Genomic DNA, 13,085 nt, shown 5'->3' with positions numbered 1-13,085 from the left:
AACACCCAGTGGTCATCCCAACAGGTGCCCTCCTTAATACCCATCACCCACCCTCCCCCCCCCCCACCCGCCCCTCCCTCCCAACCCCCATCAACCCTCAGATTGTTCTCAGTTTTTAAGAGTCTCTTGTTGTTTGGCTCCCTCCCTCTCTAGCTTTTTTTTTTTTTCCCTTCCCCTCCACCATGGTCTTCTGTAAAGTTTCTCAGGATCCACATAAGAGTGAAAACATATGGTATCTTTCTTTCTCTGTATGACTTATTTCACTTAGCATAACACTCTTCAGTTCCATCCACGTTGCTACAAAAGGCCATTTTTCATTCTTTCTCATGGCCACATAGTATTCCATTGTGTATATAAACCACAATTTCTTTATCCATTCATCAGTTGATGGACATTTAGGCTCTTTCCATAATTTGGCTATTGTTGAGAGTGCTACTATAAACATTGGGGTACAAGTGCCCCTATGCATCAGCACTCCTGTATCCCTTGGGTAAATTCCTAGCAGTGCTATTGCTGGGTCATAGGGTAGATCTATAAAGCTGTAATCATCAAGACAGCATGGTATTGACACAAAAACAGACACATAGACCAATGGAATAGAATAGAGAACCCAGAATTGGACCCACAAAAATATGGCCAACTAATCTTTGACAAAGCAGGAAAGAATATCCAATGGAAACAAGACAGTCTCTTTAACAAATGGTGCTGGGAGAACTGGACAGCAACATGCAGAAGAATGAAACTAGACCACTTTCTTACACCATTCACAAAAATAAACTCAAAATGGATAAAGGACCTGAATGTGAGACAGGAAACCACCAAAACCCTAGAGGAGAAAGCAGGAAAAAAACTCTCTGATTTCAGCCGCAGCAATTTCTTACTTGACACATCTCCAAAGGCAAGGGAATTAAAAGCAAAAATGAACTATTGGGACCTCATGAAGATAAAAAGCTTCTGCACAGCAAAGGAGACAGTCAACAAAACTAAAAGGCAACCAACGGAGTGGGTAAAGATATTTGCAAATGACATATCGGACAAAGGGCTAGTATCTAAAATCTATAAAGAACTCACCAGACTCCACACCTGAAAAACAAATAATCCAGTGAAGAAATGGGCAGAAAACATGAATAGACACTTCTCTAAAGAAGACATCCAGATGGCCAACAGGCACATGAAAAGATGCTCAATGTCGCTCCTCATCAGGGAAATACAAATCAAAACCACACTCAGATACCACCTCACACCAGTCAGAGTGGCTAAAATAAACAAATCAGGAGACTATAGAAGCTGGAGAGGATGTGGAGAAATGGGAACCCTCTTGCACTGTTGGTGGGAATGCAAACTTGTGCAGCCGCTCTGGAAAACAGTGTGGGGGTTCCTCAAAAAATTAAAAAAAAAAATAGATCACCAGTGTAAATTAATTGTAAGTTGTACAAAAGTTACTTGAAAGTGAAGAGGATGTCTAGTTAGAGAGCATCTGGAAGGCGGGGAATCAAAAGGAAGAGAGTATTGCTCTAAAATCTGCCTGGCTGGCTCTGTGACCTCAAAGAAATGACATTACGTTTTTGGATCTCTAGTGCCTCATCTCAAACATGGACGTAATATTTTGCCTGCCTGAAGGTAAGGCACAGGCCAGGTGCTTTGAAGTACTCATTAATTTCTGTGCATCTGTGATCTTTGATTCCTTCTCTGTAGAGTGAGAGCATTGAATGACATAGTCTTTGATAGATCTACTTGCTCTTAATATGCTGTGGTTCAGTTCTCCAGGCATGTCAGGGACATGGGAGCAGGCAAGAGGATGGTGAAGAGACCTGGGCAGGGAGAAAATCTTGGCCTGGTCTCAGTGGTGAATTTGGAAGTAAGCACATGGAAGGATGAGCAAGAGTGTTTTGAGTAGCACTTAGAACCTAGCTAAGGTCATTTGAACCCAGCCAGGCCCAGCAGCCTAGAATGTGGTGGGAAAAGCTGAAGGTTGGAGAGACCCAGACAAGGCCAATTATGCCAGGAAAGCTATGAGCTAGACCCTGAGTCCAGCCTCTGTATGGGGAGAAGTGAATCCAGAAGGAGGTTGGTGTTCAAAGCAAATGGACCAGAAGGGGTATTGCCCTGTGGGACTTTGGTTCAAGTTTAGCCTGAAGAGCAGAATACTGAAAGTCAATTCAGAGAAAGAGACTTGAAGGTTAAGGTCTTGGTGGTGAAAAGTTGCTATCACTGTGTAGCCTGGGAAAATTGCACTTGGAGGAAAGTTAAAAAAAAATCTGTGCTCTAGATACAATTAGTAAGCTGTACAACTTTAGAGAAAGGATTTCACCACTTGGAGTCCTGTCAGTGGAACAAGGTGCAATTCTAAGCTCCTGTTTGTCTTCCTGGCTTCACAGTAATGGGAAAATGGCGGTAAAGCTTGTGGTTCAGAATAAAGAAACAGCTGTCCATAGAAAATCTTGATTTTACCCCCCTATAGAGTATATCAAATGCATTACATGTTCCCAACAGTCCGTCCAGCAAAAGGAGGAGGTGGATGGTGGAATAAAGAGGAAGTGCTAGAACTTCCCCAGAACGCTGGAGGACCTACAAGGGACCATCCTTTCCACATCCTTCCTTCACCAAGTTTACGGGGTGTAGCTTCCGGAACTCTGCCAGTACTCTTAAGTCATGTCTGCACTCTTCTTTTCCTGCCCCACCCCTGCATGCCCTGGTAACAGAGTGAAAAATGATTGGATGACCCTTCACCCAACTGCCCATTGGATGGCCTTGAGTTATTGTGCTTCCCCCAAAGGACATCGACAGAAGAGTGACCAGCTACTCCTTTAAAGATGTGGGAACTGGGAGGAAGGCTTGGGAGTGGACAGGAATCCAGCCCTGTGGTTGTCTGGATTATTCTACAGCACGGTATGGGGGACCTCAGGCCCAGGTCCTTCATCTACATGCCTCTGAACCAAAGATTTTTATATTTTCAATATTTATTTCTCTGGGCTGTGTGCATTTGGACATCTTGAAGTTTGTTACACCCAAATTTTTTAGTTTTTTTTTTTTTTTTTTTTTTAAGAAAAACAAAAAGGATGAAAGCTTTAAGATATTCTAAGAGGAAGATTCTCTTATTGGCATTGTATCAAATTCTTTTCTCTGGGGGAGGCCTGCTGTTGGGGCAGGGTGGGGTGGGTTCAAAAGGGTTGTAACATACTCTGGCTTTGGGCCCAACATTGTTGAAAAATGCTCAGAGGAGACTAGGAGCACTTAGATGTTTGGCTTTAAAACTTTCTTTGTTTAGATGTTCAAATTTGTTTAAATATTTTCTGAAACAGAAACAATAAAAGAACTTGAATAGAAATTTTTTCCATGAAACAAATTCTTTCCTGACTTAGCCGGACAAGTTCACTCTAAAATCACATTCATATCTTTATTAAGTATCATGCAAAAGAAGTGAAATATGTATAGGATTTGGGTAAGTTTTAAAATAGTCTAGACTTTTCACAACAATAATAGCAATCACTATCAACAACTATTTGATGTTAGGTCCCAGATCCTGTTCTAAGTGTTTCTCATATACCTTATTTCACTTAATCTTCTCAATAGTCTTTAAACTAGGTAGTACTATTGCGTCCACTTTAAGCATCAGGAATCAGAGACTCCTGACTCAAGGAACTTGAGTACACTAGTGAGTGTCAAAGTTTAGGTTTGGCTGCAAACCTAGATTGATTTGACCTGAAAGTCTGGTCTCTTGTCAGTAGATCTATAATTCATCATTGCTGATCAATGTTCAACAACCAGCTCTCTGGTGTGGGAGAGGAGGTCTGCTTTTTGGTGTTTGCCAGTTTCCACTAGAACACACATTCAACTACCAGCTACCAGACTATCAACTACCAAATGTTCGAGCCACAAACATGATCTCACTGATCAGAGAGTTGGGAAGAAATACACAAAATCAACTGTCGCTGCTATCATCTGCCTCTAGCACACCACAACTTACCTTGTAGGTTATGTTGTCATCAAATACATTTTGGAGCCTGGAGCAAACCTGCGTCACTCACTCACCATTTAGTGGCAAGGTCCACAGTCTTCCTACTCCTCATATTCCCACACACTTACTCTTTTAAGATGCCTTCTTGGAGCACTTCTCTTGGGTACTTGACCTGGCCAAGCACTGCCATAAAGGCTTCCCATGCATTTTCTCCCCACCCCCCCCACCCCCATGCATTTTCTTACCTTATTTTCTCTATGCCATTTTGAGGACACTGCTGTTGTCCTTATCTCACAAAATGGGGAACCAGAGGCTCAGAGAGTTTAAGTAATTCGGTGAAGCTCACACAGCTCACAAGTGAGTATAGATAGACTAAGGCTAGATGTGAGTCTGTGACTCCTGTAGATGATGAATTTTTCAGGAAGAACTGGAAAATAAATAAAGGTGGGAGAGATGTATTATTAGCCAAGTAAGATTGGACATAAATGAAGTTTTTCTCTATCATGCCAAAAAATAAAAAATAAAATCTATGAGTCACTTGTATCTGGATGATAGTAAATATCAGAATGATTGTGTTCTCAATTTTAAAAGTCTGGATAATTTGGGAAAAGCAGCTGTGGTACAATGGAAAGAATGTGGAGGAATTGAAGGGTCTGGATTGAATTCTGTAGCCAGTGGATAGGTAGATGGATGATCTTGGACATATCCCTTGACCTTTCCTAGCTTTGACAATTTCATCTCTAAATTGGTTGAATGGACATCAACTGAGACAATTTAAATGAATGGTGTTAATCATCCAAATGTTTATTTAATATTAAGTTTTGGTGTTGAACAGACACAGCTGAATAAAAGGAACTTCTTTTCGTTCATAGCTTTTCAGCTCTCAGGGAAAATGTTAAAAATTGAGAAATATATCAATTATTGTGTAATTTGGGGTTGATGATAAAAAGTGACACATTATTTCGTAATCTTAAAGAACTTTCAAAAATATGTCCAAAAAATTATTTTAATAGAACTAAAAAGGTATGAATTTACGGATGAATATCTAGAATCAGTGTTCTCTAGGAGAACTTGGTCCAGTTTTATTCTGTTTCTTAGACCTGTTGGTTCTTGCTGATTTTAAGGCTAGGATAGAAAACCCCTGAATCCAGATGGCCTAAACTGTTGTTCTAGTCCCTTTTTAGGGCTATCTCTCTAAATTCACTTTATATGGAAATTGGTAGGTGTATCTAGCCACAGGCTTATGAAAGTTTTCTCATACATTGATAACGTGCAAATTACCAGCAGTATTAAGACTTGATGCTTAAGGAATTAAATCCTCTACATTCTCTTTTGACCAGAAGGAATGTTGAGAAAGAAAAGTATAGCTCTGTTCCCCCATGGATGTGATAAAGTCTGAGCCTTGCAAAAGAGCTTAAATAGTACAACTTGTGTAAGAATTCTTTGGGTGTAGTTAGTATAAACAAAGGGTCCTTGGCACGAACAGAGAACTAAGCAGCTGCAAGAGATTTGCTTAAAAAACCAAAAGATTAAATACTCTTAGGGGAGAGAGAGAGAGAGAGAGAGAGAGAGAGGGAGGGAGAGATGGAGGGAGGAAATACCTGCTAAGGTCTCTGATATTTCCTTTTTCTTTCCTACTTCTAATGTCTAGGATTAAATAATGGCTATCTGTTGTTAAAAAGACCAAAAGAATCTTCTCCTTAAGAATGACCATATTGTCAGCATTTTCCCTTTATCTCTCTCAATTTAAGCAAGCATAGGAGTCTAAGGTTAAGTCACAAGAAATAAATCATTTGCATTCCCTTGCCACCATATCTGTTCTCTATGAGATCATCAATGAAAGGATACTGATAGTAATTTAACCCCCATGAGAATATTATGAGTTAGTGGGAGTGATTGATGCATAAGGGAATTGCCTTGAAATGAAATAATTAAAAGTACATACCAGAACCAGTTTGTTTATTATGGAAACCCCTGGTAAGCAGGGGTAATAAATTTTGTTGTAGTCTTGCTGTTCTTTATGATACAGCAGCTACTCATATACCAAGTTTCCTAAGACATAAACGTGAAATTGACTAGACTTTCTCATATTTCCACATGATTCAACTGGTCACATCTTTCTAAAACAGTCCTTATTGTTGCAGCATAATTCTCAATTCAAAGCTGGGAAATGTGCAGTCTGTAATTTCATCAGGAAATTGGTACAACTTTAAAATTTATTCAAATATACTAGAAATAAAATTGCTACTACATTTGGAAGCACATGGAATTGTCAAAATGTGATTTTTTTACATAAAAAACCAGAATGTTTTTGTGTTATTAGGAAAGAGAATATATTAGATGATTGAATAAAGCACATAATTGATTACCATGATGTGGAAGGCTCTCCAAGATTATTATTAAAGGATAAAAGCAAGTTTTCACACCATATATGTAAAATGCCACTGTTTTTGCACTTGTATGAAACTATACTATATACATAGCATAGCATATACATGGGAACTCTATGGAGGAACTATGCTAAGCTGTCAACAGTAGCTATAACTAGAAAGTAAAATTATTGAAGGAAACTTTGGTATTCAATATAACATATTTCTGTAACATTTTAATTTTTTAATAACAAGCGTGTATCATATTTGAAATCAGATGAAGAATATTTTTAAAAATCTGTATATACAGTTGGTAAGTAAGCATATGAAAAGCTCAACATCATTAATAATTAAAGAAATATAAATTAAACCACAATGAACTGCCACTCTACATATCATAATGGTTAAAGTGAGAAATAATGGCAAAATCAAATGCTGGAGAGCATGCAGGAAAAAAACCAGATCATTGATACATTACTGGTGGGAATGTAAAATGTTACAACCATTCTGGGAGACAGTTTGACAATGTTTTTAAGAAATAGGGAGCGTATGTATAAGGGGAGAAGGGCAGAGGGAGAGAGAGTGAGAGAGAGAGAAAGAGAATCTTAAGCAGGCTCTACACTGAGTGCAAAGCCTAATGCAGGGCTCAGTCTCACCATCCTGAGATCATGACCTAAACTGAAATCAAGAGTCAGATGCACAACCAACTGAGCCACCCAGGCCCCCCCCAGTTTGGCAATTTCTTATAAAGTTTAACATACAGTTAGCATATGACTCAGCAATTGCACTCCTTGGGCAAGAGAAATAAAAGTTATTTTAACGCAAACACCTGCACAGGAATGTTTGTAGCTGTCTTATTCATAATCATCAATATCTGAAGACAGCTTAGTGTCTTTCAACTGGTGAATGGATAAACAAACTGGTGTGTCAATAAAATGAACTACTAGAAAGCAGTGAAAAGAAACAAGACATTAAGACATGTGACAACATAGATGAATCTCAAATGCATTACGCTGAGTGAAAGAATAGCTGTATGATTCCACTTATGTGACATTCTGGAAAAGGCACAACTATAAATTGCTATCCAGGGATTAGGGGTGGGGTGAGGAAAGTGGAATCACCGGGCAGTGCTTTAGGGTGATGGCGTTGTTCTGTATCTTGATTGCAGTGGTGGTTATACAACCCTAAGCATTTGCAAAACTCATAAACTATACACCAAAAAAAATGAATTTTATTGTATGTAAATTTAAAAAAATACTTTAAAAATCCTATTGAAAAAAGATCTAATTGATGTTTTATTTTAAAAAGTTGACAAGTATTGATTAATCTTATAAATTTTCTGGGTTAAGAGAAACTGCTTTAAAAAAGAGAGAGAGAGAGAGAGGCGGGGGGAGAGAGAGTGCACAAGCCAGGGAGAGGGGCAGAGAGAAAAAGACAATACGTGGAGCTCAACCCCACAACTCTGGGATCATGACCTGAGCCGAAATCAAGACTCTGAACAGACTGAGCCACCCAGGCGCCCCAAGAGAACCTGCTTTTAAATTGACAAAGGTAGTTGCCAATTGTAAGTTAACTGATATTCTTGCTACCTAAGGAGAGATTGCGAGTTCAGAGCCATAGCCTGCAAACTCTCTGTATAAGTGCGAACTGTATGAAGTATGGGTCAACAGTTATTCAGGAGCAGACTATACAGGTTGTGAATGCTGTCCATTAAGGCTTTAATCCCCTTCACACTGGAAGGTTGCCTTGCCCACCCATCAATTAGATGCAAAAAATTGTTTGTTCATGTTTGTCTCAAATTCCTATGCTCATTCTTCCTTTTATTCAGACCATGAGTAAAGAAGGCCCTTAAGTGCCAGAGGAAGCAAGGTTCTCTCTCCTCTAACAGTTTTGTGGACCCTGACTGCATATATCTGCGTGGACTTGAAAATGTAAAATGCAATGCATGAGAATAATCTCTTTAGCAGTTAGCATGGTATATGGCCAAATAAAAGCACTGTTTCTGAGTATATTTTTCCTTTAAGTTTGTGCATCTTACAAGCTTAATAAAATAAAATAAATAATAAATAAAATAAAATAATAAAATAAAATAAATTTAAAAAAAGTTTTAAGAGGTAAAAAAAGGAAAAGGAGAAAATAACAACACAATAAAATCTGCTGGCCTAAGGCCGGAAGCCTGAGCTCTCCTCGGTCACCTCCATTTTCCAGCTCAGCCTAGAAGGGAAGCCTACCCTTTGAGCATGGCTTATTAATGAGTCAGCCTTGACAAATTGGGTTTGTTAATGGAAGAGACTGAAACAGATTGTTCCATATAAATAAGTTTTTATTTTTCTTTATTTTAATTTTTAATGTTTATTTTTGAGAGACAGAGAGAGACAGAATGTGAGCAGGAGAAGGGCAGAGAGAGGGAGACAGAGAATCTGAAGCAGGCTTCAGGCTCTGAGCCGTCAGCAGAGCCTGATGCAAGGCTTGAACCCACGAACCGTGAGATCATGACCTAAGCTGAAGTTGGACGCTTAACCGACAGAGCCACCCAGGTGCTCCTCATATAAATAAGTCTTTAAAGTGCCACCCTGAATTTGGTAATGATGCACCAGATGTTCTTAGTGAAGTGACCACTTCGCATAACAGCATATACCTAAGACTCTAAACTGAAGAAAGTGCCCTCCCCCAAAGGCCTATCATTTTATTTCCTTTCATTTAATAGAATGCCTCCCCCTGCCCCTGCCAGAAAATAACGGTGGGAAACTAGCTTGCTGTCTATTTGATTGCATCTGTTATTCCGTTTACTATGGCTGCCAGCTGCTTCAAGTAGGTGCTAAAAGGGGATCTTTTCAACCCAAATCATCAAATTACTGGGTCTGTTAAGCCCTTCCTAGGTACCTTGTCTTTGGAAGGGTAACAGCCAGAAAGCTCAGGAAAGAAAGTGTCACCAGTGCTTGAAACTGATCTGACGGAGGATGCTTCTTCTCATCATCTCTGTTTATATCTGGCATGTCTGTTTATATCTGAGCAGCAAGGGCTGGAGCTTTGGCTCAATGATTGCTAGCGTGGGAACTAGGCTCGATTGTTCCTACTGGTGCTGTGATGTGTGACTGTAACTTTCTGAGTCAGAGTTTTGTCACACTAAAACAAGGAGATTAGATGATGGGATTTCCTGGGGCCCTCAGTTCTAAAGGCCATGAGCTTATGAACTAAGGGGAAAAAAATGAGATCAAATCAGTAACGGAGCTCAAGGATATATAATGATGACTGGGATTCTTTCTGAATGATTAACTCACCTGTGTGTCAGTTCACCACTCATTCAATATGTAGAATACAAAGTAAAGAAGTGGCAGTGGACACAAATGACACTATCAAACGAGGACAATCTGGAAAGATTGGAGATTTTCCTAAAGTTCTAAGGGCACATGTCATAGCAAATGTTAGATACTCAGGTTTCTGAGTCCCCCTGCCCAGCTTCAAATGTTAGTCTTAGCACTTGGTAGCTGTGTATCCTTAGCCAGATTTCTTTTTTTTTTTTTTAAATTTTTTAACATTTATTCATTTTTGAGAGAGAGACAGAGTATGAGCAGGGGAGGGGCAGAGAGAGAGAGGGAGACACAGAATCCAAAGCAGGCTCCAGTCTCTGAGCTGTCAGCGTAGAACTAGATGCGGGGCTCGAACTCACCGAGCTCACGGACCGTGAGATCATGACCTGAGCCGAAGTCAGTCGCTTAACCAACTGAGCCACCCAGGCACCCCTAGCCAGCTTTCTTTCTTTGGGCCTCTGTTCATCAGGTGTAAAAAGTGATAATAAAATTCTCCTCAAAGAGCTGCTCTGAGGATTAAGTAAAATAATTCATGTTTGCCTGCATTGTGAAACATTGGAGGTCAATTACTAACACCACTTCTGTTGCCGCTGCTACATATAGTCTTGAGGGAATGATACACTCTAGAACACGGAGCCATGGATGGTGTTGGGGAAAGGGACGGCTGTGGTGGAGTGACTAAGCCGCCAGACTTGGCTTCTGAAGCCTAGGGTTTTAATTCCAGATAACACAGAGATCAAGAATGTGCCCACAAACAAATTCCACAGTATAAATTACATTAGGCATGTACTGTCACTTCCTAGCTGGGTGACTTTGGCCATGTCACCCAACCTCTCCGAGTCTGGGTGTCCCCAAGGGTATTAATGCTTATCTCTTCAGGATGTTAAAATGAGCTCTGTGAGATAGTGCATGTGAAATCATGCACTGTAAACCACAAACTCTGCAAAGGCAAGCGTTGTTAGGAGCTAGCAAGATGATGAATGAAAACCGAGGATAGAAATCTTTCTGAAAGGATACATCCGTTTCTCTGACATGTTGAAATAATTTGCAATTTTTTTCGATGACTCAGGGTTATCTTCCTGAACATCTATTACCGAGAAAACATACCTGTCTGTAGCACTTAACCATACCTGTCTATGGCGCTTTACCACTTTAACCTGCCGTCACCTACATAACTTCCTTCCGTTTCCACAGAAAGGTACATAGCTGTTTGTCCCCATCCTGACCCTGTGATTAGTACCCGTCGGCATCTTTCCTCGCAGCTCCCATGGTCTGGCCGCAGCTCCCACTTCTTTTCTCTCACACCACATAGTTATTATTGGAAGCAGATGTAAGAATAATATCAAACACTCATGTTGAATGCTAGGTTAAGGGGAGCTTTTGAGTAAGGAATAGGCATATTCAGGTATTTTAAAAAGCTTTCTTAGCAGCAGTTGATCTGATAGACCAGGAGATGGGGACTGGGGTCAGGACAGAGGAGTGTTATTTACTGACAAGGAAAGGTAGTAAGAGCCTGTACTTGGAGGATGGCAGGAACAGAAGGAGGTAAAGACTAAAGAGACTAGGAGACAAGACAATAAGTCTATAGAACTTGATTCACTCAATAGAACCTTTGCCACGTGTCAGGTATTGCGCCAGGGACAGGAAATATATCAGTGAATAAAATAGGTAGAATCTTGATCTCTGTGAAATTATGGTCTGTTCCATTTGTCAAGTAATTGGATGTCAGTGAGAAGGGAAAGTGGGAAATCACACAGAAGTGACTGAAGTTTCCAGCTTGAGAGTCTGGGGAAATGGGGGTGCAATTGACAGCAATAGAAGGCAGGAGATGGAGTGGGTTGGGGTGAAAGGTGACACATTCAGTGTTCAGCACAATGAACTTGAAGAATTGTTAGCTAATTAAAATGCTTTCCTAAAGTGAAATGAGCTCTGGGTTTAACTCTTGGGTTTTGTGACTGGCACCAGCTGATCTAGGCAGAGTGGTATAGTTTCTCCGTGTCTAATTCAAGAGACATCCAGAATGGACTGGAGACACTCATTCCTGGTCCCAAATTTTAGGAGACATTTTTTTTTTTATAAACCTTATATGAGGAAGTTCATTAACATAGATAATATCTATAAATATGGTTTCATAAAAAAAGACTAAATGTCAAGTTCACTTTTCCCATAAAGACCTTCTATAAAAGTAGAGAGCATACAAGTAAATCTTCATCCAGTCGAGGGATTTTTTGGAGGCAGCAAGACAAACTAATCCAAGTGCACTTATTCATAATCATATTACTTGCTACAGGGATGGAATATAGGGATGGACATATTCCTGTACGCTGTGTTTCAAATATCAGATGTCTCTTGGAAATTACTGCCATGGGCTGAATTTTAGTTAATTCCTCCCCAACCTCTCTGCCTGGTACATAACACAGCAGTATTCAGTGTGGTTCATCAAAGAAAGCTCTGTAGGCCACAGATATATACCAACAAAGTAGACATGCTACTAAGAAAATTTAGAACTCCTACTTTTTTATTCTTCCCCAGGCCAGAGATCATTCTGCTTCCTCTCAGAAGCAGGCCACAGAGATGGTAAGATCATTGTTTCTCCCCCCAACCCCTTTGTAAAAAAAGTATATTGAATCTGTTCATACTCCTAAAGGATTTGTTTAAACCCTGCTTAGCTATGTACCATAGCTACGGAAGAGACCATTTTATCTTGAAAAAATGTTAAGAGTAGGTTCAAACACTCAGTGACTTATAAATAGATTTTCCTTAGGTCAAAGTGGCCAGCACGAGCTATTTATAAGGTGTCTCTAGAACAGTGGTTTTCAACCTTGGCTGTACTTTGAATCACCTTGAGAACCTTAAAACATACTGATACCTGAGTCTGACCCCAGGGGTTCTGTTTTAATTAGTCTTTGAGAGGGAAAAAAATTCCCAAGGTAATTCTCACATGCAGCTATTGTTAAGAACCATAGCTTTAAAACATGGGATTTGGACTAAGACCATATCCCAGCAGGCCTTGCCAACATAAGCTGGCTAAAAAATAAGGTCCAAATAAAGGTACTTATTTACTATGACTTCATGTTAAGTTAGTGCCTTTCATTTTGATATACTTTACGTTGGCAGTAGAAATGCACCCTAGCCAATTCATGGAGTATCTTTATCAGGTTACATGTCCATGGTAAAAACAAAACAATAAAAAGGAGGGCAGCCATGGGACATAGCCCACTGTATATCATTTAGAATTTGAGAGCTTATTCTTACTCATGCTAAACTTGGTAGTGCTATTACAGTATAAACATGAGTAGCATCTGATATGGACATTCCTCTGCTTGATGTATCTATCAATATATTAATGGAATCAAGTATCGTGAAGATTTTGTAGCCTTCACATTTCTGCCTTTTCTTCATTTATTTGTTGTTTTTGTTATTTCTGATGTTTATGCTTGGAAGATT

This window comes from Acinonyx jubatus, chromosome B3 (assembly GCF_027475565.1).
Source record: "Acinonyx jubatus isolate Ajub_Pintada_27869175 chromosome B3, VMU_Ajub_asm_v1.0, whole genome shotgun sequence".
Classification (NCBI taxonomy): Eukaryota; Metazoa; Chordata; class Mammalia; order Carnivora; family Felidae; genus Acinonyx; species Acinonyx jubatus.
Note: the sequence above shows the minus strand (reverse complement) of the source record.